We start from the raw sequence: 26,298 nt of genomic DNA on the forward strand, positions 1-26,298 counted from the left end.
CCCAATATAAAAATTTTAATGCAATAGTTTTCTTTTTTTCATATTAAATCCAGTGTTCAGTAGCAGGGGGGTAGTGGCTATTATATTGGAAACTATTCAGATCTTGCTGAATAATGTAGATAGAGTTCTTAGGGTTTCATTTAGGATCTGGGCTTTCATATAACAGGCCAATTTAACAGCAATATGGAGCTCAATAAGCAGGTGTTTGTCTCATGTCTAAATCTTAAATCTCTTCTGCCTTGTATACTAACTTATGCCACTGGTGAAAGCTATTGATAGTTAAAAAGCTGTGAAATGTTGTAAGTACATATCACATAATTTATAAATTTGATATGTGTGTATTATGAAAGCACCAGAAAAGCTAATGCAAACTTGGATTCTGAATAAGGAGATGAGAAGAAGAAATTTGAGGGACATGCCTTGTATTTCTCACTCTTTTTAAAAAGGGGTGGGGTGACTTCACTTAACAGAATAAAGAGCCAAGTCCTCCTATCCTTCCTGACTCTTCAGTTCTAATGTTTTAAGGATACTAACCTGTGCAAATCAATTAAGAGGAACTAGGGGGCTTGTGAAAAGGCTTGAAACCACGTCCTATGAGCAACAACAATGGAAAGATCAGAGGCTGTGGCGGGAGTGGTTAAGCAGAGAGATAAGCAGAGGAGGGGAGAGATAGGAGGATAGGCTATACTGGACATTTTTTTTTTTTTTTGGCCACACCCATGGTGTGTAGAAATTCCCCTGTGCCAGAGATGGAACCCACACAGCAGTTGCGCCTTGCGCCATAGCTGCAGCAACACCGGATCCTTAAATGCTGTGCCATGCGGCAACTTCCATGTATTGGCAAATATTTAAAAGGGATGTCATAGAAGAGGAAAAGGCAAAGAAAAAACAAACAAAAAAACTACTCATGAAAGAGAGGGCAAGTTGGCAGAATACAGAGAAAGTGGTTTCTTTGAGTTAGTCTTCCTAACTCCAAGTATGGATTTTAATTGTCCCAAATTATATATCTTAAATTTTACTCGAGTATAGTTGACTTACAATGTATTAGTTTCAGGTGTGCAGCAAAGTGAATCAGTTATACCTATACATATATCCATTCTTTTTTCCCATATTGGTTATTCCAAACTACTGCGTAGATTTCCTGTGCTATACAGTAGGTCATTGTGTCCCGAATACTGACCAGTGAGGTAATGTGGAGATTTAATAGTTCACTGGCCCTGATATTACAAGTCCTGCAACTAAATCTCAGCCCTGTCTTTAGAAGTTAGGTCAGATTGGACAAGTAACTTGTCCTTAGACTCTCTGAGTTCATTTCCACTATAAAATAAAAATAATTCACCCCAAATTTACTTCTGGGATTATTGGAAGTAATCTGTTTACATGGGATAAGCCAAGAAGGCCCCTAACTCAGTCCTCCGATTTCATTTTCTTTCTTCTTCCTTTTCTACTTTATTTTGGGTCCTGTTGTAACATGAGCAGGAACTTATGAGGACATGCTGGGACAGACCCCTGTCTTCTCATCTCCTCCACCTGTCTCTTGTTTGTAAGGAAATCTTTGGTCATTTAGGCCTTTCAGAGTCCCAAACAATAAATTTAACCAGAGAAGTGAGAAAACACAGACACAAAGGAAAACAAATCATCAAGACTAAATAATGATAGTGTATCCATTAAACAAAGTCAAGGACCTTTAGTTCCTCCTCAAGGGCTATGGATGATCTTCTGAGCCATATCCTTTGAGCTGTTTTGTGGATACTGAAACCCCCACCAGGTGGAAGAAGTTAATTATAGACTGCCCACAGGCAAACAGACCCAAATCAATTGGAACCAGAAGGTTGATGATGTCCATTCCTGGTTACCTCACCACCAATCAATCAGAAGAATGTCCCTGAGCAGCAAACCTCTCCCTCACCCTGTCTTTAAAAACCTTTCCCTGAAAGCCATAGGGGATCTTGGGTCTTTTGAGCATAAGTTGCCTGCACTGCTTGTTCCATGCGTGCAATAAATGCTGCACTTTTTTTTTTTTTTTTTTAAACCACAACCTGGTGTCAGTATTTTGGCTCTACTGCACAGCGTAAGTGGATCCAACTTTGGTTCAGTAACAGTCTTCCCACACCCAACTATTTGTGGTACTACTAGCTTATCTCACTGCTGCAGTACAGGAAAGCCTAATGGAAGGATAAATTCAGTCCTTTTCTACCCCAAGGTAGGCAGAAGGGTCAACAGTTGAGTCAGAAAGCAAAATCTATAAGAGGCACTGTCTACATTTTTCATCCAGCAAGTGCCATCTCTAAAAAACGACTGAAAGGAACTCCAAAGAAAACTTCAAGATTGCTGTGCAGAATATTAAATCTCTTATTAGAGGCCTTTAGCCCTCATAAAATAATCAATCCTTACAAGCCACCCACACCACTTGGCTTTTGAAGTTTGCAACAGAATCACTTATTTTTGAATTGTGATCTTTAGAGATCTGGGAGTGAAGACTTCCTTAAATAAACCCTTACCCACAGGTAACATATTCTATTGCCTCTTTTCTCTAACTTTGTTCCCATCCTAAGCCTCCACCTTAAGGAAGATTGTACCGGCTGTGGTCAGATGGCTTAGGCCCACTACTGTGGAGGGGGCCTCAGTTTACCTGCAAAACAAGGCTAATTCCTACTTGACAGAGTTGAGGATTAACTAAATAACCCCTTGACACGTGCTCAGCGAACAATAAATGGGAGCTATCAGTATTATTTTTCTGGCACTCCCACTAGCAAAAGTCACTATTCCCCTCTCTGTAACCTCCCACACCAACCCGAAATTTAAACTCTTTTCAGTTATCTTCTGGGAGTCTCAATAGTAAGTGGCTCGCAATCCAGCCAAACCATGTATAGACTGTCCCAGGAAGGTCAAAGACCCGACTGGGTAAATGCTTTATAACAAGACTTTGCGCTGATTAAGAGCGCAAAACCCCAGCCTGAAAACGACCACTGGGCGGGACTCAGAGCCTCACGCTGAGGGGCGTGGCCTCCTCAGCACGCGTCTGGGGGCGGGTTCCCTTCAAGCGCTGCGTGGACCCCGGATCCCACAGCCAATTTCGTCACTGCCTGAGTCTAACTTCGTTGCGTGAGGCGGGCGGGCGGACAAGCTGTCTGAACGCGGAATTTCAGGGAAAGCGGACAAATAGGACCGGGAGGACGGGGAAATACATGCAGGAGGGCGGAGCAGAAAGCGGAAGAATTGAAAGCAGCTGACCAAGTCTCGTGACAGCCTGGGCGGGGGCGACGCAGGCGTACTGGAGAGCGGTTGCTCAAAGCCTGAGCGAAGATGGCGGCCTCCAGAGCGAACCTCTGAGAGGCAGAGGGAGGAGGCGGAGGGGGCGGGGAAGCGGCGCCGCCGCGGCACCAGAAACCCGCGGTAGCGGAGCTACAGGGCCCCGGCGGGGGAAAGGGGAAGTGGTGAGAGGGAGAAGGTCGGAGGGCACCTCATCCCACTTTGGACGCTGAGCCGACGGCGGGAGGAGCTTGGGCTGGAGCCTCTCCAGCCTCCTGCGAAGGTAAATCACTCTGGGCACCAGAATCGGGAGCTATGCTTTAACCCCTCACCACGCCGCGGGGACTTGGGGGACGAAGGGCAGGAAGAAGAGGGTGGTGTCTGGGCTGCCGCAGCCTCCAGCAGTTAAGGAGAGCAGATTACCTTCCCCCCAAGGCTGCTCGTCTGGTTCCTCTCGTCGGACCCCCTCCCCCGCCCCTACCGGCTCTGACATTCCCCCAGGGCCCTGCCTTGTTGAGCCCCACCCCTCTTTTTGCCTTGCTTTTTGGTTTTCTACCCACCCTGGTTCCCACTCCCCTGTGCACATCCTTAACCCCACACAGCCCTTATTCCCCTTGGGCTCCGCCCTCGGGATTCCCGTCCAGCCTCCTAGTTGGAGCCCTCTTCCTGCTGGATGCCGGCAACTCTTGTTTCTTTGGGTCAGCGACCCTCCTTCCTCCCACGTCCTGCGCTGGCTTTGACTTTGCTTACTTTGTTTCGTTTTCCTGGGAAATGAGCATCCGCGTCGTTTCTTCTCCAGTCCCTCCCTTTTCCAAAATGAACTTTTTCCACTGAGGCTTTTCCCTCTTAGAAGGTAGCTTTTTCACAGTGGCCTTTGCTCCGCTGCTGTGATTTTGCTCTGAATGCGGCCTTTGGAGCGGGTGAAGTAAGACTTAGTCGCTCTGTGAAGTGGCTGTTAAAGGCGAATTTCACTTACTAATCTTAGGAAGAGTGCCTTCCCTTAAATTGTCTCCATGTTGTAGGGTGTTAACCGCTTTTGCCTTGAGATTATCATTTGCTTGCGGGCCGAGGGGATTAAATATCTCCCCCAGATGTGGCCAGAGTTTCCTGAAGTGATGATTTCTCAATTCCCCTCTGCTTTTTCCTTTGACCCGACCCTGATTCCCCTCGGGGCCTCTGCCTGATGCTTTTGTCTCACTGTGAAGGACTTCATACCTCAGGGTTCTTTTGAGCATCTTGGAGGGTAGTGTCTTGGGGATGAGGGGTGGTGTGTTAAATTTCAGAATATTTCTTCAGGACCTGTCCCCAAGATTTTCTTACGGTGTTTTCCTTCTTGCTTTATGGATCTGATGGCTTTCTAGGCTTGAAAGTAGTTTCCTCTGCAGACTTTGAGGAAATTAAAACTGTCAGGTTTTATAGTATGTTACTAGTACTGAGGCTTATGAGACTGTGAAACAGGGCTTGCCCTTAAAAAAAAAAAAAAAAAAAAAAAGGAAAATTGGAAAACTAGTTGGGTACCCCAAAAAGATTTGATTTCATTAGTCTTTGACAGTATTTTTCTTTAGGGCCGCACCTGTGGCATATGGAGGTTCCAGGCTAGGGGTTGAATCAGAGCTACAGCTGCTGGCCTATGCCACAGCCACAGTAACCCAGGATCAGACCTGTGACTGTGACCTACCCCGCAGCTTATGGCAACACCGGATCCTTAACCCATTGAGCGAGGCCAGGGATGGAACCTGCAACCTCATGGTTACTAGTTGGATTCGTTTCCAATGCGCCACAACGGGAACTCCAACAGTATTTTTCTTTATTAAAGTATAGTTGATTTACAGTGTTGTGCAAATTTCTGCTGTACAGTGAAGTGAGCCAGTCGCGTACACACACAGACACACACATTCCTTTTCTTATATTATCTCAGTCATGGTCTATTTGAGGAGATTGGATATAGTTCCCTGGCTGTACAGTAGGATCTCATTGCTTATCCATTTTAAATGTGATATTTTTTGGAGTTCCTGTCGTGGCTCGGTGGTAAACCCTATTAGTATCCATGAGGATGCAGGTTCGATCCCTGGCCTCGCTCAGTGGATTAAGGATCCTGTGAGCTGTGGTGGAGGTCTCAGAGGTGGCTTGAATCTGCTGTGGCTGTGTGGTAGGCTGGCAGCTGCAGCTCCGATTCATCCCCTAGCCTGGGAACTTCCATGTGCCGTGGGTTCGGCCCTAAAAAGACAAAAACAAAAAGAAGTTATAATTTGCATCCACTAACCCCAAACTCCCAGTCCATCCTGCTTCTTCCCCCCTTTGGCAGCCACAAGTCTTTTCTCTTTGTGAGTCTGTTTCTGTTCTGTAGATAGTTTCACTTGTGCCATATTTTAGATTCCATATATAAGTGATTTCACTATTCTTTGGAAAGTGCTTTATTGTTTGACTTAATTTAGCATATAAGACCTTGTTAACATTTTAAATATCATGTGAAACACTGTTTAAGCAGCTATATCTCAAACTTGGCTTTTGCTGTTAATATCACAATGGAATATAAGTCCATCCTTACTTAGAAATATTATATTCCTTGCTTGAAAACAGGAAGTAGAACATATTAAGGGAGGAAAAGAGGAGTCAGAGGATTATTAAGAGATAGGAATGTAAAGCTACAGTCCAGTTCATGGAAAATACTACCATTTGTATTCCATTGGGAGGTAGTGGATATTCCTTTTTCTAAAGTGACAGCAGTGAATAGTCTAAATATATGAATATTATGAGGGGAAAAGTTATGGAATTATGAGAAGCGTGAGTTATTTGTAAAAATTAATTTTATCCACAAATAAATAGAAGCTGCTTGCTCAGATGAACCGAAACAATACTGGCTTTATTATTGAATTTGTATGAAGGTTGATAGTGGAGTTGGGTTCTCAGTAGATAATAAATTACAGTTGAAATCAAAAGACCAGTTTTAACTAACTTGGTTATGTTTCTTAACCAGTTCTATTTACACAGGTGAATTTTAACTTTCACGCTCACATACCTTCCCCCTTTTTCTCTGATTGAAGTACTTAGAATTGATAAAATAGAAGGCTGTGTCGATAATCTAGCAAAAATATTGGTTGCTATTGATAGTTTTAGGCCTAAACATTGACTATATAATGCTTAGCACTAGTTAAAGGGGAGTTGATTTGAAAGAGATACTTTAAGTCATTGCTTTTCAACTACTTATCAAACCCAGTAAATACCTCCTTTTTATTTCAAATAATCTGTAACAGCTCCTTTACTATCCTGAAGTTAGTTTATAAATAATTTTATCCACCTTGTGGCTTTGGCCTGGTACAAAAAGGATTGTTACAACAAAAAGATGGACTAACTTCAAACTCATGACTTTTTTTTTTTTTTTTTTTTTAAAAACCTATCAAAGAGCTGTGGCTACAGAGCACACACCTATCCAGAATGTAAGGGGAAAGAGTAATAGGAACTCCCATTGACCTTCAGTAGACATAGCTGAACACTGGTGAGAAACATTCAGCTAGATGAGTTGACAAGGTAATGAAGCTGAGTGGACCTTCTTCCAGTCTCTTTATCTGTAAGCCTCACTGGTTGTTCCCCCTGAAAAGACTGGATTGAGTTCTGGGGAGTGTCTCTTGTGGTGCTGACCTAGAGGAGGGGAAGAGCCACAGAGTTTTCAGGAGGGGCAAAAAGCTCTTCTCTGATTCTTCCTCTCTGTCTCATCTGTGGAACAAAAACCTTCATCTGTGGAGTGCAGGGCATCTCTGCTGGCAGGCCCTGCTGATGAGCTTTTGATGAGTTGGGGAAAGACTAGAGAAGAGGGAAATAATCTTCTCGTGAAGGAGGGCACACAAAGCCCAAAACTACAGCCTGGGGAAACAGGAAGACCACACCCCTGAGCTCCATAGATGCAGTGTATGCCTAAGACTGAACCTTAATCAGAATAGCAGAGATTATATCCCCAACTCCCTGCCATCAAGTTAAGAAGCTTTGAATAGGAATTCCCATCATAGCTCAGTAGAAACAATCTGACTAGCATCCATGAAGACACAGGTTTGATTCCTGGCCTTGCTCAGTGGGTTAAGGTTCTGGCATTTCTGTGAACTGTGGTGTTGGTTGCAGTTGCAGCTCACATCTGGAGTGGCTGTGGCTGTGGCTGTGGCATAGGCCAGCAGCTATAGTTCCTATCTGACTCCTAGCCTAGGAACCTCCATATGCCACAAGTGTGGCCCTAAAAGGCCAAAAAAAAAAAAAAAAAAAGGCTCTGAATAGCAACTGCAGGAAACTACTGGGTGAAGCATGAGATTATACAGAGAGGCACAGGGTAAGGAATCAAATAGACATTGCTTCAGTAAACCATCCCCTACCATAGGCACAAGCTATTTTGTAGATATTTGAAGCCTGTGGTACCCCGAGGATAATGATAGCAATAGGAAATCAAAAACCCAGCCCAATTCCTAAGTAGATTAATGCCGTGCACTAAAGACCTAGCAAGGAAAAGATGTGCCTTTGTCTTTACTGTCCTATAAGACAATATGTTCAGCTTTCAACAAAAAATTACAAGGCATATACAAAAGGTAAAAAATCATTCCCAAGAGAAAGCTATCATTAGAACTACGCTTTAATTTATACAAGATGCTATTACCTGGTTAGGGAATTTGAAATAACTAATATGTTAAAGGTATAAATAAAAGGCGGACAACGTATAAGGGATCGGTTGGGTAATTTCAACGGAGAGAAACCATAAGAAAGAACTGAGGGAGTTCCCATCGTGGTGCAGTGTCCTTACTAGTATCTGTGATGATGTGGGTTTGATCCCTGGCCCCGCTCAGTGGGTCAGGGATCTGGCGTTGCTGTGAGCTGTGGTGTAGGTCACAGACTCGGCTCAGATCCCGTGTTGCTATGGCTTAGGCCAGCAGCTGTAGCTCTGATTCAACCCCTAGCCTGGAAACTTCCATATGCCATGGGTGCAGCCCTAAAAAGCAAAAAAAAAAAAAAAAAAAAAAAAAAAAGGAAATGCTAGAAATTTCTCTACACAGTACAGTAAAGAGATGCAGAATGACTTTGGGTTCATCAATAAATTTTATAGAAGCGAGGAAATAACTTGCAGATGTCAGGAATTAAACACATACAAAAAAGCTTAAAGGAAGAACAGAACATCTAAGAGCTTGGGGGTAATATCAAAGATGCATAGTTGGAATCCTAGAAGAAAACAGTGAAGGAATGTTGAAATATTTGAGGAAATGATAGAGAATTTCTCTAAAATTAGGTATGAGACATCAAACCCAGATCCAAGAAGCTCAGAGAACACCAAGCAGGATAAATAGCTGCCCCTCAAAAAACCTAGACAAAAGACACCTAGACATGGAATTCAAACTGATTTAAAGAAAGGACAAAGAGAAACTCTTGAAAGTAGCCAAAGAAAAGAGAAACATTCTATACAGAAGAACAAAGATAAAGGTTACAGCAGAGAAGCCATGCAAGCAAGAAGACAACTGAGTGACATCTTTAAAGCACTGAAAAAAAAAAACAGTAAAAATAACTTTCAAAAATGAAGACAAAATATAGACACTCAAAAAGCCATGAGAATTCAAAGTATAATGTCTCAGTTTATATGATATGTGCATTCCTGGAAAATTGTGTGCTTATTAAATTGTAAAACAAACTGTGATTTATATTTAATACAAAACTGAACTTGGATTAATTGTAAATAGGCCTTTACCTATGTGAATGACCACTTGAATATTTGAAAGACACTGAAGACAGTTCTTTAGTCTGTGGGACTATCTTGTACCTTGAGGGGTATCTAGCTCCGTCTACTAAATCGTAGTAGTGTTTCTAATCATAGTGTCTCATATTGTGTGATTCTTAGTTCTGGGAACTCCTTTGAGAATCGATGATTTGAGGATTATCTTTGTAGCAATTAACTTAAACCAACATGGTTGTGAGCATTTTTTGCTACCTTAAGATATAGTTCCCTGTGCAGAGGTATGTTTAGGTGTGGTTTAGACAAAGCCAAACGTATGATTTGCTAGTAGTTCTTTTTATTTATTTCTTTTTATTTTTTGACTGCTCCTGTGGCATATGGAAGGCCAGGGCTCGAACCTGTGCCACTGCAGTGACAGTGCTGGATCCTTAAACTGCTGAGCCACCAGGGAACTCTTAGTAATTCTTTTTAGATGCTCTTAATTTTATTCACCAGCCTGCATATTTTAGTTTTGTATTTTTATGGACAGCTTAAGAAGAAGAGTGATCTCTAAAATAAAGTGTAAAATCAGTGGGATTTTTATAGTTTCAGCACTTAAATTGTCCTTAGAAGTAGGCCACTCATGGAGTTCCCGTTGTGGTGCAGTGGTTAACGAATCCAACTAGGAACCATGAGGTTGCGGGTTCGATCCCTGGCCTTGCTCAGTGGGTTAAGGATCCAGCATAGCTGTGAGCTGTGGTGTAGGTTGCAGATGCGGCTCGGATCCTGCTTTGCTGTGGCTCTGGTGTGGGCCGGTGTCTACATCTCCGATTAGACTCCTAGCCTGGGAACCTCCATATGCTGCGGAAAGCGGCCCTAGAAAAGGCAAAAAGACAAAAAAAAAAAAAAGAAGTAGGCCACTCTTATTTCAGTGGTGTTCACATATTTAGCACATGTCCATCTTTTTTGTATTTGATCAATAAGAATTTGACCATTTGATGAACAGATTGAAAACAAAAGCCCTAAAGCAATCTACATTATTTTCTTTATTGTTATTTTTTGTCTTTTTGCCTTTTCTAGGGCCGCTCCTGCGGCATATGGAGGTTCCCAGGCTAGGAGTCTAATCGGAGATGTAGGCACCGGCCTACACCAGAGCCACAGCAAAGCAGGATCCAAGCCACGTCTGCAACCTACACCACAGCTCACGGCAACACCAGATCCTTAACCCACTGAGCAAGGCCAAGGATGGAACCCGCAACCTCATGGTTCCTAGTCGGATTCGTTAACCACTGAGCCACAATGGGAACTCCAGTCTAAATTATTTTAATGATTTGATTTTGTCAAGTATAGTTGCCACAACACAATGGAAGGATTGATAAGGTTGTAAATAAATGTAGGAGATGTCCTCTAATATGTAATATACTCTATACTAGTTATATTAACATTTAAATTCTTATAATAGTGCTTTGGGGTTTTTTTTTCCTCCCTCAAACTCACACAGAATGTATTTTGGATGTTTATCAAATTTTAGAGTGGATAAGCCATTTCCCTCCCCAAACTTAGAGCTATTAGGTTTAATTTTAAAAATGGAATTTCTCTTTTTTTTCAGTTAACTGGTAGCTTTAGGAGTGTTCTGTAAACTGTGAAGCACTATGACAGAGTTAGGAATAATGGGGATATTTCAGAAAGAGCCAACCTAGAAGCCTACATGTTGTTGCTGTTTTGTATTGAGTGAAAAAAAGGGAGATTATAGCCACTTAAACTTTCTCTTTTACTGGTATAAAGAGAGCGGGGTTTGGATAGTAAGATGCTTACTATAAAACTTTTCTTGAGTTATACTTGTTATATGCTTGGGAAATTCAGTTCCCCATTATGTGTTTACGGTTTAGTGTTAAAAACAAGTTAAAACATGTTCATGGAAAATCTTTTTTACCATTGGGGTCCATATTTAGCATAATAGAGCAAGAGTATGAAGTGCATGTTTGTGAGCTGGGTAACAGTTAAGCCAAGTTAGATTCAAAGATAAAATGAAATAGAAACCATGTCTATAAAGTTTTAAGAATGTGTATAAACTAAAAATATATAAGTGATCAGTACCACTGACTTCATAGAAATGCCTAAGTGAACATGTTTCTTAATTTTTTTTTTTGGTCTTTTTTAGGGCAGAACCCATGGCATATGGAGCTTCCCAGGCTAGGGTCAAATGAGAGCTGTAGCCTCCAGCCTATGCCACAGCCATGGCAACGCGGGATCTAACCTGCATTTTTGCCCTACTCTGCAGCATTGCTGGATCCTTAACCCACTGAGTGAGGCCAGGGATTGAACCTGAAACCTCATGGTTACTAGTTGGATTCGTTAATCACTGAGCCATGACAGGAACTCCTTAATTTTTTTTTTTTTTTTTTTGTCTTTTTGTCTTTTTGTTGTTGTTGTTGCTATTTCTTGGGCCGCTCCCGCGGCATATGGAGGTTCCCAGGCTAGGGGTCGAATCGGAGCTGTAGCCACCGGCCTACACCAGAGCCACAGCAACGCGGGATCCGAGCCGCGTCTGCAACCTGCACCACAGCTCACGGCAACGCCGGATTGTTAACCCACTGAGCAAGGGCAGGGACCGAACCCGCAACCTCATGGTTCCTAGTCGGATTCGTTAACCACTGCGCCACGACGGGAACTCCCTAATTTTTTTTTAAGATGAATATTTCAAGACATTTTTAACGTTTTCGAAAGGGAAGCATCGTAACCATGCATCTTTCCTGGAAATAATAATAATTATTATTATTTACACAGAGGTCTGTTTTGTGGGAAATAAGAATCATTCCCTCAGGTGGGATGTAAAATAGTATCTTTTTCAGTATTGATTTTCATTGAATAGGAAAGGCCAACAAAATTAATTGCTATGGTATATGTGCTTGCTTCTCCTCCCTTTGGGATCATATTAAATGTTTTTGAAGTTCAGGGGTTGCTTTTGAAATTCTCTTGCCTTTTATTTCATGAGTATATATTTAGTTTCTAATTGGGAAAGAGTGAATTTGAAAAAATTTTCTATGGCCACATGCATGGCATATGGAAGTTCCCGGGCCAGGGACTGAATCTGAGCACAGTGACCTATGCAGTAGCTGTGGCAACACCAGATCCTTTAATCCACTGTGTTGGACTGGGGATAGAACCCTCACCTCCTCAGTAACCTGAGCTGCTGCAGTCAGATTCTTAACACACTGTGCCACAGCAGGAACTGCAAGAATGAATTTTTTACTAAAAAAAATTTTTTTTTAATTTAACTTTTTTGTCTTTTTAGGGCTGCACCTGTGGCATATGAACGTTCCCAGGATAGAGGTCAAATCAGAGTTTTAGCTGCAGGCCTACGCCACAGCCACAGCAATGTGGGATCCAAAAGCTGCATGTGTGACCTACACCACAGCTCACAGCAGTGCCAGGTCTTTAATCCACTGAGTGAGGCCAGGGATTGAACCTGCACCCTCCTGGATATTAGTCGGGCTCTTAACCTGCTGAGCCACAGCAGAAGCTCTGGGAATGAATTTTTTAAAAGAGAATGAGGGGATCTTAGATTATTTTGCCCTACCCTTTGGTGGTGGAAGTATTTAAAAGTTCATTTTGATGGGGAACATGATACAAAGGTTTCAATATTATAATTTCTGAGCAGTTACTTGGAGATTTAATTGTCAGCTGAAATTTGGTATTATCCCTGGCTTTCTTCTCTAGTAACATTTATCTCTGGAGTTACTGGGTTATAGTAAGTTAAAACTAGGATGGGCTATACTAAAACCTTACTTTGTGATTGATTTTTGTAACTGTTTAAAGATCCTTGTGTGGTGGGTGTCATATACATTACATATTTTTTTTTTTGTTGTTTATTTAGAAGAAAATACTTTTGCCTGTACTTGAGTTATATATTAAAACATAAAAATTAAAAATTAAAGAGTTTAAAGTTCATGTCCTTTTTCTCTCATACACAGCACTTTCTAAGAAAGTCTAGTTAATTAAAAATCTAGTTTTTTTTTTTTTTTTTTTTTTCCTTTTTTGCCTGCGCCTGCAGTGTATAGTTTTCAGGCCAGGATTGAATCTGAGTGGCAGCTGCAACTGCTGCAACTCAGGATCCTTAACCCACTGTACCTCAGCAGGAATCCAAAAGTCTAGTCTTTTTAGTGTATTTTAATATCTGTTAGCCATTTATATTTTTTACCTTTAAAAAAATTTTTTCTGTTATAGGTGATTTACAGTGTTCCGTCAATTTCTGCTGTACAGCAAAGTGACCTCGCTTATGCATATATGTGTATATTCTTTTCTTGCATTATCCTCCATGTTCCATCACAAGTGATTAGATATAGTTCCATGCCTGATACAGCAGGATCTCATTGCTTATCCACTCCAGTTGCAATAGTTTGCATCTACTAACCCCAAACTCTGAACCCATCCCACTCCCTCCCCCTTGGCAACTGCAAATCTGTTCTCCATGTCCATGCTTTTGTTTCTTTTCTGTAGATAGGTTCATTTGTGCCATATATTAGATTCCAGATATAAGTGTTATAGTATTTGTCTTTTTCTTTCTGACTTACATAGTATGAGAATCTCTAGTTGCATCATGTTGCTCTAAATAGCATTATTTTGTTTTCTTATGGCTAAGTAGTATTCCATTGTGTATATGTACCACATCTTAATACATTTATCTATTGATGGACAGATTCTTCCAATCTAAGAGCATGGAATATCTTTCTATTTCTTTGAATCCTCTTTAATTTCCTTGATTGTTTTATAGTTCTCAGCATATAAGTCTTTCAACTCCTTGGTCAGGTTTATTCCTAGGTATTTAATTTTTTGGGGTGAGATTTTAAAAGATATTATATTTTTATATTCCTTTTATTCTTTGATCAGTTCGAGTAGTTTTTATGTGGATTCCTTAGGGTTTTCTATATATAGTATTGTGTCATCTGCATACAGTGACAATTTTATGTCATCTCTACCAATTTGTATACCTTTTCTTTTGTTTGTCTAATTGCGGTGGCTAGGACTGCAATACTATATTGAATAAAAGTGGTAAGAATGGGCATCCTTGTTTTGTCTCAGATTTTAGTGGGAAGGCTTTTAGCTTTTCTCCATTGAGTATTATATTTGCTGTGGGTTTCTCATAAATGGCTTAGATTATTTTAAGGTATGTTCCCTCTGTACCCACTTTGGTTAGAGGTTTTATCATGAATTGATGTTGGAATTTGTCAAATGCTTTTTCTGCATCTATTGAGATCATCATGTGATTTTTTAACTTTTCTTTTGTTAATGTGTTGTATGATGTTGATTGATTTGCACATGTTGAACCATCCTTGTGAACCTGGGATGAAGTCCCACTTGGTCTTGGTGTATGATCTTTTTTATATGTTGTTGGATTCAGCTGGCTAAAATTTTGTTAAGAATTTTTGCGTATATATTCATCAAAGATATTAGTCTGTAATTTTCTTTTTTTGGTAGTATCTTTGGTTTTGGTCTTAGGGTGATGGTGGCTTCATAGTCTTTGGGATAATTCCTTCTTTGTCAGCCTTTTGGAAAAATTTAAGAAGGATGGGTGTAAGTTCTTTTTTGTATGTTTGGTAGAAATTGCCTGTGAAGCCATCTGGTCCTGGTCTTTTGTATGTATGGAGTGTTTTTATTACATACATAATTTCATTTCTAGTGATTGGTCTGTTCAATTTATCTATTCTTGATTCAGCTTAGGCGGGCTGTATGTCTCTAGAAAGTTGTCCATCTCCTCTAGGTTGTCAAATTTGTTATATATTTGTTCATAGTATTCTAGGTTTTTTTTGTGTGTGTGTGTGTGCATTTCTGCAGTACCCATTGAAATTTCTCCTTTTTCATTTCTTATTTTGTTTGAGTTCTCTCTCTTCTTGGTGAGTCTGGCCAGAGGTTTGTCAGTTTTGTTTACCTTTTCAAAGAATCAGCTCTTGGTTTTACTGATTTTTTTTCTATTGTTTCTTGAATTTCTATTGATTTCCTCTCAGATCTTTATGATTTCTTTCCTTCTGCTGACTTTAGGGGTTTTTTTTGTTTGTTTTTCTTTTTCTAATTCTTTTAGGTGGTAGGTTAAGTTGTTGATTTGAGATTTTTCTTCTTTTCTGAGGAAGCCCTGTATCACTATGAACTTCCCTCTAAGAACTGCTTTTGCAGCATCCTATAGAGTTTGGATGGTTGTGTTTTCATTATTATTTGTCTTGAGGTATTTTTTAATTTTTCTTTTGATTTCCTCATTGACCCGTTGGTTTTTTATTAGCATGTTGTTTAGTCTCCATATAGTCAGTTTTTTCTTTCATTTCCTGTGATTGATTTCTACTTTCATGCTGTTGTAGTCAGAGAAGATACTTGAAATAATTTCTGTACTATATATGTTGGGGTTAGTTTTTTTTTTTTTTTTGTCTTTTTGTTGTTGTTGTTGTTGTTGCTATTTCTTGGGCCGCACCCGCGGCATATGGAAGTTCCCAGGCCAGGGGTCGAATCAGAGCTGTAGCCACCGGCCTACGCCAGAGCCACAGCAACGTGGGATCCGAGCCGCGTCTGCAACCTACACCACAGCTCACGGCAACGCCGGATCGTTAACCCACTGAGCAAGGGCAGGGATCGAACCCGCAACCTCATGGTTCCTAGTCGGATTCATTAACCACTGCGCCACAACGGGAACTCCCTGGGGGTTGGTTTTGTGCTCGAAGATGTGGTCAATCCTTGAGAATGTTCCATGTGCACTTGAAAAGCATGTATATTTTGGGGTTTTTTCGGATGTAGTGTCCTGAAAATATCAAATATCAATTAAATCTAAGTTTTCTATTGTGTCATTTAGGATCTCTGTTGCCTCATTGATTTTCTGTCTAGAGGACCTGTCCATTGATGTGAGTGGGGTGTTAAAGTCTCCTACTATGATTGTATTCCCATCAGTGTCTTCTTTTACGTCTGTTAGTATTTGTTGTAGGTATCTGGGTGCTTCTATGCTCGGGGCATATATATTGATGATTGTAATATCCTTTTCCTGAATTGATCCCTTATCATTAAATAGTAGCCTTCTTTGTCTGTCTTTATGGCCTTCGTTTTGAACTCATTTTGTTTGATATGTTTTTCAACTCCCATTTTCTTTTTGTTTTCATTTGCATGAAATATCTTTTTCCATCCCCTCACTTTCAATCTGTGTGTGTCCTTTGCCCTAACTTGGGTCTCTCATAGGCAGCATATTGTAGGCTCTTATTTTTTAATCCCGTCTGCCACTTTGTCTTTTGATTAAAGCATTCATCCATTGACATTTAAAGCCTTTTTGTTTTCTAGTTGATACTATGTTTCTCCTTTGTTCCTTTTTCTTTTTTTTAGTAGGATGATTTTCTTTTATTTTATGATTGTGTCCTCTTCTATTTAGTTCTTGTGAATGTATTGTTTTGTTTTGATTTGTGGTTACACCAGTTTTCAAGTGTGTTAACCCCTTCATATATCTGCTTGCTTTAGCCCTATAGTCATACAGGCTGAAACACAGTCTAAACAAAAAAAAGTTTAGATTTTTTTTATTTTCCTTCCCTGCATTTTATGATTTTCATGTCCTTTTTTTACTTCTTCTTGTTTATCCTTTTTCTGTTCCTCTTGTTTATCATCACTTTTACAAACAGGTTTTTTTTTTTTTTTTTCCCTTTTAGATCTGTGTACTGTCTTAATTTAAATGATTACTTTCCAATTGTGATTTCCTCCATCCTATATCTTCTTACTTTTTTCTATTTTGAGGAGACCTTTCAGTATGTCTTTTATTTAATTAATTTCTTTTTAAGGGCTGTGCCTGTGGCACATGGAGCTTCCCAGGCTAGGGGTTGAATCAGAGCTGCAGCTGCTGGCCTGTGCCACAGCCACAGCAACGTGGGATCTCAGCTGCTTTCTGCAACCTACACCACAGCTCACGGCAGCACCAGATCCTTAACCCACTGGGCAAGGCCAGGGATTGAACCTGTTGTTCCTAATCGGATTCATTTCTGCTTTGCCATGATGGGAACTCCAGTATTTCTTTGAGCATGGGTTTAGTATTGCTGTATTCTTTTAGTTTTTGTTTGTTGGAGAAATTCTTTATTTCTCCTGCTATTTTAAATGATATTCTTGCTGGGTGGTCTGCAGATTTTTCATTTTAGAATTTTTAATATATCTTGCCACTCTCTTCTGGCCTGTAGTGTTTCTGTATGAAGGTCAGCTGATAGCCTTATGGGAGTTCCCTTATAACTAACTCTTTTTTTCCTCTTGCTCCCTGTAGAATCCTTTCCTTATCTGTAACTTTTGCTATTTTTATTATAATTGTCTTGGTGTGGGCCTGTTTGGGTTCGACTTGTTTGGGGCCCTCTGTGCTTTCTGTATCTTCATATCTGTTTCTTTTATTTTTATTTTATTTTATTTATTTATTTATTTATTTAGTCTTTTTGCCTTTTTATAGGGCCACTTCCCATGGCATATGGAGGTTCCCAGGGTAATCAGAGCTGTATCTGCTGGCCTACACCACAGTCACAACAACATCAGATCCGAGCCACGTCTGCGACCTATACCACAGCTCATGGCAACGCCGGATCCTTAACCCACTGAGTGAGGCCAGGGCTCAGACCCACAACCTCATGGTTCCTAGTCGGATTTGTTTCCACTGCGCCACGACAAGAACTCCCAAATGAATTTTCTAATTTTTCTTGGCTCCTCTTTATATTTTCTAGTTCCTTTCTGAGGTAATCTGCATTACTGTTCATATCTACTCTTAGTACCTTCAAATTCACTCTTAATCCCTCCAGTATCTTCACTGTCTCCATTTTGAACTTGTTTGTTAGGTGCAGAGAGAGGTCTGTTTTATTGTTTGCTCCTTCAGGGGAATTCTCCTATTCTTTTAACTGGGAATGGTTCCGGAGCTTCTTCATTTTGCTTATGTTTTTTTAGGTCTGTGAGTTTAGGGAAAACAGCTAATATAGTCTTGGAGGACTCTTTATATGCAGGAGCGCCCTGGTTATTTGTGAGGGCTTACTGTTTATTTTTGGTGTGAGGGCTGCTTTGTTTTAGATGCTTGCCGTCTGTTTCCTCAGTGTGCAGGTTTTTATCTCCTTGATAGGCTGCTGTGTGTGCTTCCAGAGAAACAGAGGCAATGGGTAGGGCTAGTAGCCAGTACCTGGTTGCTGGGCCCTTAACAGTGGCAAGGATCCTTGGGAAAGTGGCCCAGGTTGCTCCTAGTTGCAGGACCTTGGGGAGTGACAGTGATCTTCAGGCAGGGGTAGGCAGCACCCAGAGCATTTGGCAGTGGCAGCAGCGGGACTTATGTGTTCCCAGGGGAGTGAAAGCAACAACAGGTGGTGCTTGGTTGTAGTGTCCTCCTCTGTGCTGACCTCTGAGGTGCCTGGGGCTCAAGGTGGTTCCTGTTCACAGACCCCTAGTGGTGGTGGGCGACCCCCACCTCTGGAGTCTGAGATGACTGCTGTGGTTTGCCCCCACCACCTGTAGACAATGCAAGAGGCGTCGTGTCACTCTAAGCCTGCACAGGTGGTGCCCTGCTGCCCTTAGCCTACTGAAGAGGTGCCCTGTAGCCCAAGCAAGAGGTGTTCACTGCCTGTAGCCTGTGCCAGAGGCACCTTGCCTCTGAGAGTTCACTTGTGCATAGAGAAAGATATTCCTATGGAAGTCTGTCCTTCCTCCTTTCACCCTCCCCAGCAATGGTGCATTGCTTCTCCTACAGGCCCAGACCTGCTCCTGGGTTCTCTTGGTTGTGGTGCTCCACTCCTAGCCCATGGAGCACTGTTCTCTAGCCCCTCAGCCTGTCTCCACACAGCCAAGCCTAGTCCTCTCTGTGGAACTGACCTCTGGAGCCTGAGGCTCAGTGCCCAGCCCCTACCTGAGCACCCGAGGCTATGGTGTCTGGAGGTGATGGTCTGTGTGGTTCTCTGTCTGCTTTTCTCCCCTCAGTCCAGCTGCTGTGCTTTTCTCTGAGAATTTGAGGTCCTTCTGTCTTGGCTGATCTTTCCGTCAGTAGGTGGCTTCCCAGGATGTGGGTTCCTTTCCTTTTTCACAGCTCCTACTCAGGAGTGTATGTTGGGGGTTTCTTGCCCCTTTTGGTGGTTTAAGGACTTCTGCCAGCATTCAGTTGATGTTTTGTGTGAATCGTTCTACGTGTAGTTGGTTTTTTTTTATGTGTTTGTAGGAGAAGGTGAGCACCACATCTTACTCCTCTGCCATCTCAGTCCTGCCTCTTTTCAGTCCAAATTCATCCAGACTCCCCAAGGAGAAGGATTGCTACATCGGGCTTCTGCTGGTACTAAGGCTCTGGTTTCTTGTAGAGTCAGGTGAAGGAGAAACTCTGCTCTGGGTCCCTTGTGTGGTTGTCATAATCTGTTTACTTAGTAAATTACCAACCTGAAAGTTGAGAGTTTTATTTGGGGTGAAATTAGCACTTAAGCCTGGGAGACAGCATCTCAGGTAGCCCTGAGAAACTGCTCCGAGGAGGTGAGGGGGTAGCTAGGATATATCTCTTTTACCTTTTGTTTGAAACCGAACTAACCTAGCGAACTAATCTATATGTAATTCACTTATATACTTTCAGTGTGATTTAGTTATAGAGGGTATGTAAACTTGAGTTTTTCTCATCAAAAGGAAGGGTAGGTTTTTGAGACTTTGAAGTGGGATAGTCCTGCAAGAATGAAAGAGGTAAAATTTAAATGATAATTAGTTTGAAAGATAAATTCTTACGAATTTGAATAGCACCCCAACAACTGGCAGGATGGTAAATGGTAATGATACAGCTACTACCAAGATTTCATCCAACAATTTTTATGTTTTTTTAGCTGGACAACGTATTGGTTTTTATGAAATGTGTCTATGAATGACTGTTTTGCTAATATTTGCTTATTACTAGAAATTCTGCAGATTTTTTTTTATCACTATTAATGGGAATTATGGTGGTTTAAGAATTTTTCCTATAAGCAACAACTTCAGAATCACTTTTAGAGCTTATTAAAGAAATATACAGAGGAGATAATTGAATGGGTATTAAGTTATTTTTATGGAGTGAAGTTCTTTTTTCCAAAAGTTTCATAAACATACTTGTAGGCATCAAACATAAATTTTAAATACTAGATGGGTTTCACGTAAAGAAGCATTTCTAATTATTGAAATTCCAAATGCCTAAGTGAGAGACATTTAAAATGTAGTAAATATGAGTTCCTTCTGTGGTGAAGTGGGTTAAGGATCCTGCATTGCCGCAGCTGTGGCATAGGTTGCAGCTGCAGCTCGGATTTGGTCCCTGGCCCAGGAACTTCCATACATTTCAGGTGCAACTGAAAAAATTAAAGTAAACTAAAATGTAGTAAATAAGATTGTCCTACAAAATAATAGTATTTTATATGTGTAAAATTGAAATAAATGGAAGCTTATAGTTGACTTAAGATAATTATCTTGGCTTATCTTTAAAAAAAAAAGCCTTAGGAAAGAAATTCTAAAGAATACAATAATAACATACCCTGAAATACTGCACCCAGCTTAAGAAATATGGTATATTGGTATAGTTTTTTGTTTTTTGTTTGTTTTTTGGTAGCATCCGAGGTATTCAGAAGTTCCTAGGTCAGGGATCTAATCCCTGCTACAGCAGCAGCCTAGACCACTGCAGTGACCACACCAGATCCTTATCTTGCCGAGTCACACGGGAACTCCAGTATAGTTATTTTTGAATGAACAGGTAAAAACTATGAATATTGATAAAATCAATAAAACACTATTTTTGAAGGTTGAAATTCTAGGTGACACATATTGATGATATATATACATTGTTATTGTTACTGCTGTGGCTTGGGTTCATTCCCTGGCCAGGAACATCCAGATGCCATGGGCATGGCAAAAAAAACAAAAGTCAAATCACCACTGTTACCTTGGTGATAGACTGAATGTTAAAACTACTTCCGTATATATATTACAAACACTAGCTTCTTGTGTTAATCATTAGTTAATGTTTAGTGTGTGGGATAGCAGCTCTGGCATCTGTGCTACGGGAAGGTATTCCACGTGGGTCTTCCCAGATTGAATCATCACTTAACCACTGCATTTGGGGAAACCCCTAGACTTACATTTACTTATTTCCCAGTGGTTCTCTTGAAGTTGTTCCAACTTTGACTTTAATAGTCAAGCACAGAATATTCTTGTCCCTTTTTTTATGCATTTTTCTGATTATTTGTGCATTACCATTATCCACTAGCTCAGTGTTAGTTAAAAGAGTATTTTCTGTTGAACTTGCTCTCCTTAAAGATTATCCTGAAATCACATATTTCGTAGCAGATTTCTGTCATCATGTGTTTGTTATTAAAAAACACTTTAAAAAATTTAAGCTTATTTATAGCTAGAAACATTTACTAGTTTATTTTTATTTTTATAATTTTTTTTGCCACAGCCATAGCAAATGGAAATTCCTAGGCCAGGGATCAAACTCACACCACAGCAGCAGCCTGACCACTGCAGTAGCAATGCTAGTTCCTTAACCTGCTGTGCCATAAAAGAATTCCTAAAAATCTTAATTTTACATGGCAGAGTATTTCAGCATTGTAGGCATCCTTTTTGTTTTATTTCTTTTGCCCTGTGTTGACTATGGTAATTTGTTTCACTGCTTGAAATTGTGGGTTTCAGAGTTGTTTCCAACAAGTGCCTAATCATTTCCAGATGAAGATAAAAATGGGGATCATCATACCTGTATCATAGGATTGTTTTGGGGACAGTGAGATAGATAAATGCATGGTAAATGCCAGGTGTTACGTTAACACATGATGAATACTCATTTTAAGTTAGTTTTTGCATCTTTTTTTTTCTTTTTAGGGCTGCACCTGCAGCATATGGATGTTCCCAGGCTAGGAGTCAAATTGGAGTTGCAGCTGCTGGCCTGCACCACGGCCACAGAAATGCAGGATCTGAGCCACATCTGTGACCTACGCTGCAGCTTATAGCAACACCAGATCCTTAAGCCATTGAGTGAGATCAGGGATTGAATTTGAATCCTCGTGAATACTAGTCTGGTTCTTAACCTGCTGAGCCACAATGGGAATGCGTAACTGTTGCATCATCTTAAAGCACGTCATTAGTTTTTTGATTGGGGTCACCTTGCCTCCCCAATGTTTTTTCCTTCCATTTTTGGCCTCACGTGTGGCATATGGAAGTTTCTGGGCCAGGGAGTAATTCTAAGCTGCACCTGTGACCTATGGCACAGCTGTGGCAGTACTGGAAACTTAACCCACTGAGCTAGGCAGGATTAAACTGGCAACGCCACAGAGACAACCTGGATTATTAACCCACAACAGGAACTCCCCTCTTCAATTTTAAAATAATCTTTGAGGGTTCGAAAGCATTATCCTAATTCCCATTTTGAGGCTGTGCAGGCATTAACAATAGCATTGAATTATCCCTTTATTTCTTGGGTTGACTTGGCCACTTAAGCAAGTATTTCCTCCTCTCCTTATTTCTCCAGTATGTCCTTACCTAAATATAAAATGGCTGAAGTTCAGCCTTTCAAATAGAAGAGTAATTTTCTTCTATAAAGAACACTTCTATTTTACTAGCTTGTTTTGGACTGTTATTCAGGATTGAATGCAGAAAAGCAGTATCACTTGTTGCTTCCTAAAATATGAAGAGAATTATCAGCTGTGCTGATTTTGGCCACAGGAACTTCTCCTGATGTCCATAGAATCCTTTAATCCTATATTGTATTTATCTGTTAGCTTTGTAATCTGCTTCAGAAATACAGTATTTTTTTCTGACAGGCCAGATCATTGTTTACTTTAAGATTTTTTAAATTTAATTTTATTGTGGTAAGATCACCACATGAGGTCTACCCTCTTCACAGATTTTTAAGTGTAGAAAACATTCTTAATAACTATAGTTGGCACAATGCTGTACAGCAGACCCTGGGACTTACTCATCTTGCATAGCAAACTTTATATCCTTTAATTAGCAGCTCCCCATTTCCCTCTCATCCCAGTCCCTGGCAACCATCATTTTACTCTCTGCTTCTATGAGCTGGACTACTTAGATAACTATGTAAGTGGAATAATTCAGTGTTTGATCTTCTGTAACTGGCTTATTTCACTTAGCATAATGTCTTCAAGGTTCACTGATATTATCAAATACTGCAGAATTTTCTTTTTTATTTATTTAAAAAAATTTTAACTATAGTTGATTTACATTGTTCTGTCAATTTCTGTTGTACAGCAGGTGACCCAATCATTCATACATATATATATATATATATATATATATACACACAAACACACACCTTCTTTTTCATATTATCTTTCATCATGTTCTATCACAAGGGATTGGATATAGTCCCTGTGCTATAAAACAGGACCTCATTGCTTATCCATTCTAAATCTAATAGTTTGGATCTATTAATTTCAAACTCCCAGTCCATCCCACTCTCTCCCCCTCCCCTTTGGTAACCACAAGTCTGTTCTCTAAGTCTATGAGTCTGTTTCTGTTCTGTAGATAGGTTCATCTGTGCCATATTTTAGATTTCACATACAAGTGATACCATATGGTATTTGTTTTTTTCTTCCTGACTTACTTCACTCACTCTGAGAATCTCTAGTTGCATCCACGTTGCTGCAAATGGCATTATTTTGTTCTTTTTTATGACTGAGTAGTATTCCATTGTGTATATGTACCACATCTTCTTAATCCATTCATCTGTCAGTGAACATTTAGGTTGTTTACACATCTTGGCTATTATAAATAATGCTGCAGTGAATATGGCAGTGCTGTCTCTTCAAGGTCCTAATTTCAGTTCTTTTAGATAAATGCTCAGAAATTTGATTGCTAGATCATATTATATTTTTTAATATTTTGAGCAGTGTCCATACTGTTTTCCATAGCTCACCATTTTACATTTCCATCAACAGTGTATAAGGTTTCCAGTTTCTCTACATCCTTGCCAAAACTTGTCTTTTTTTTTTTTTTTTTTTTGATAATAGCCATCCTAACAGGTATGAAGCAGTATCTTGTGGTTTTGAGTTGCATCTCTCTAATAGTGACATTGAACATATTATACTTATTGGCAGTTGTCTTCTAGTAGTTTAATTCTGTATTAATGTAATACATCTTTTTTTCTTTTCTCCTTTTACGTATCCTAATCTAGGAACTCTCTGGAGTCTAGTTCTTTCACCATCCCTGAGTTCATAGGTCTCCAAAAAGTTATAGATGAGCCTTTTTGATGTAAACTTGTTTTAATTATCCTCCTTAAAGTATCTGTTTGAGTTACATATTCCCCCAGTCAGTGATATTTATGAGATCCTTTTTTAGGTTTTTTTTCTTTATTCTTAAATTTGCTTTGTTACCGTTATTGTTCTCCCTTCTCCATGGATTTATTAGAGATCTTTACTCCTTCTGGGTCATGCCCTAAGTTCTTTGTAGCTGTTATTTTTAATTATTTTATTACCTTTCTCTCACTTTCCTGTTAAAATTCCTAATGAAAACACATTTTATTGTCAGTTTTCTCTAGATAGGTTTTTGGTACAGAGTTAGTCATTCCAATATCTTAAATTATGGACTCGGAATCTAAACTCTACTCTTCAGTATCAGCCTTTTCTGTCCTCCTGTTTCTTACATTTTTCCAGTCTTCAGTTACTGTATGTAAAGGAAAAATATCATCTGTAGATCTATAATTTTTCACTTTTTTGGCACATTTCCAGAGATCTGACCTAGGTTTCTTTTCAGCAAAATCATTTACTACATTCGGAAGACCGGGATATATGCTTGTTAATTAAGTCTTGGTTGGCTGCCTGTATCATCCCAGATACACAGTCCAGCAAAAAACAAACAAAACAGCACACCAACTGACAAAACTATATTTAGCTGTCTCCATATACACTAGTAGGAAGGTGTCAGTTGACTGTTAAGAGAAATTTCCTCTCTGGTAGTGATAAAGCTTACTCTAAGCATGCTGTTACTTTTGGTTCTCTTATTATTTATTCTTCAGAGCATGAACTGATGTTTTTCCAGAAGTTTTGACAAAACCTTACTTGGGACCACCACATCAAGTTTGACGTGACCATCTGAATTGCTCATGAGATTGATAAATTTCATTTATTCACTCAAATATGTGCTGAGCGCCTGTTTTGTGTCAGGCAAAATAGGATATATATGTATACATATATGTATATGTGTGTGTGTGTATATATATATATGTAATATATTCTGGAGATACATGTTAAGGAGTTAAACAAAAATACCTTTCTGGATATTATAGTAGGATTAGATGAATAATAAGTAGAGTAAATTATACATTAGACTATGAAAGGTGCCAGGGAGAAAAAATGAGCAGGAGTCAGAATAGAGTGTAGAATGAGGAGGGTAATTGTAATTTAAAACAAGATAGTTAGGGTAGATCTTACTGTAAAGGTGACATTTGGACACAAATTTGAAGCAGCTGAAGGTGTGAGCCACATAGGTATCTGGGGGAAGGGCATTCTGTGATAGAGTACAGAGGCCCTCTTGCTAATGTGCTAATATAAAAAGAGGAATGAAGAAAGCAATCTCAAAATAGAGCTATCTTTAAAAATGTTTTGCCACTCAGGTATATTTCCAAGAGAAATGAAAACATGTTCACAAAAGGAGTTCCATCGTGCGCCCCAGAAACAAATCTGACTAGGAACCATGAGATTGTGGGTTCAATCCCTGGCCTTGCTCATTGGGTTAAGGTTCTGGTGTTGCCATGAGCTGTGGTGTAGGTCGCAGACACAGCTCAGATCTGGCATGGCTGTGGCTGTGGCTGTAGCTGTAGCTCCTATTAGACTCCCTACCTGGGAACCTCCATATGCCTCACGTGTGGCCCTAAAAAGCAAAAAAACCAAAACCATGTTCACACAAAATGATTGTTAATAACAGCATGCAAAAAAGTAGAAATAATGCAAATGTCAATGAACAGATGTATGGCTAAACAAAATGTGTGTCAATACAATAGGAAAATTATCCATGACACAACAGGGATAGACTTTGAAAATGTTATGCTAAGTGAAAGAAGCCTATCACAAAGACCATATATTGTATAATCTGTTTATATGGGATTCCAAAATAGGCAAATCCATAGTCAACAGAAAGTAGATTAGTGGGTGTTAGGTGGTGGGAATAGTGGGGATTGGAAAGTGGTTGCTAGCAGGGTTTCTTTTAGGGGTTATAAAAATAGTGGTGTTGGTTGTAGAACTCTGCACATACTAAAACTCCCTGAATTGTACACTTTAAAAGGGTGAATTTTATGATGCGTGAACTGTCTCAGAAAATGTTTTTGGGAAGTTCCTGTGTGGCTCGGTGGGTTAAGGGTCTGGCTCTGTCACCACAGTGGATCTGATTGCTGCTGTGGTGTG

At 40.0% G+C, this 26,298-nt stretch overlaps 1 protein-coding gene across 3 annotated transcripts in view; it reads left to right on the forward strand.

Annotated features, from left to right (window-relative positions):
- The first annotated feature begins 3,298 nt into the window (after window positions 1–3,298).
- DNAJC13 (DnaJ heat shock protein family (Hsp40) member C13) overlaps window positions 3,299–26,298 on the forward strand; it is a 134,050-nt gene continuing 111,050 nt past the window's right edge. For all 3 annotated transcript variants that reach the window (XM_084989673.1, XM_021069457.2, XM_003132418.6), the window contains exon 1: window positions 3,299–3,535. The gene's annotated coding sequence lies outside the window, so the exon portion shown is untranslated. The remainder of the gene's footprint in view (window positions 3,536–26,298) is intronic.

Source organism: Sus scrofa, chromosome 13 (genome assembly GCF_054392235.1).
Source record: "Sus scrofa isolate SSC_HxYL_T2T_F1_AM1 chromosome 13, Sscrofa_HxYL_maternal_Yorkshire_Landrace_v2.0, whole genome shotgun sequence".
Taxonomy (NCBI): domain Eukaryota; kingdom Metazoa; phylum Chordata; class Mammalia; order Artiodactyla; family Suidae; genus Sus; species Sus scrofa.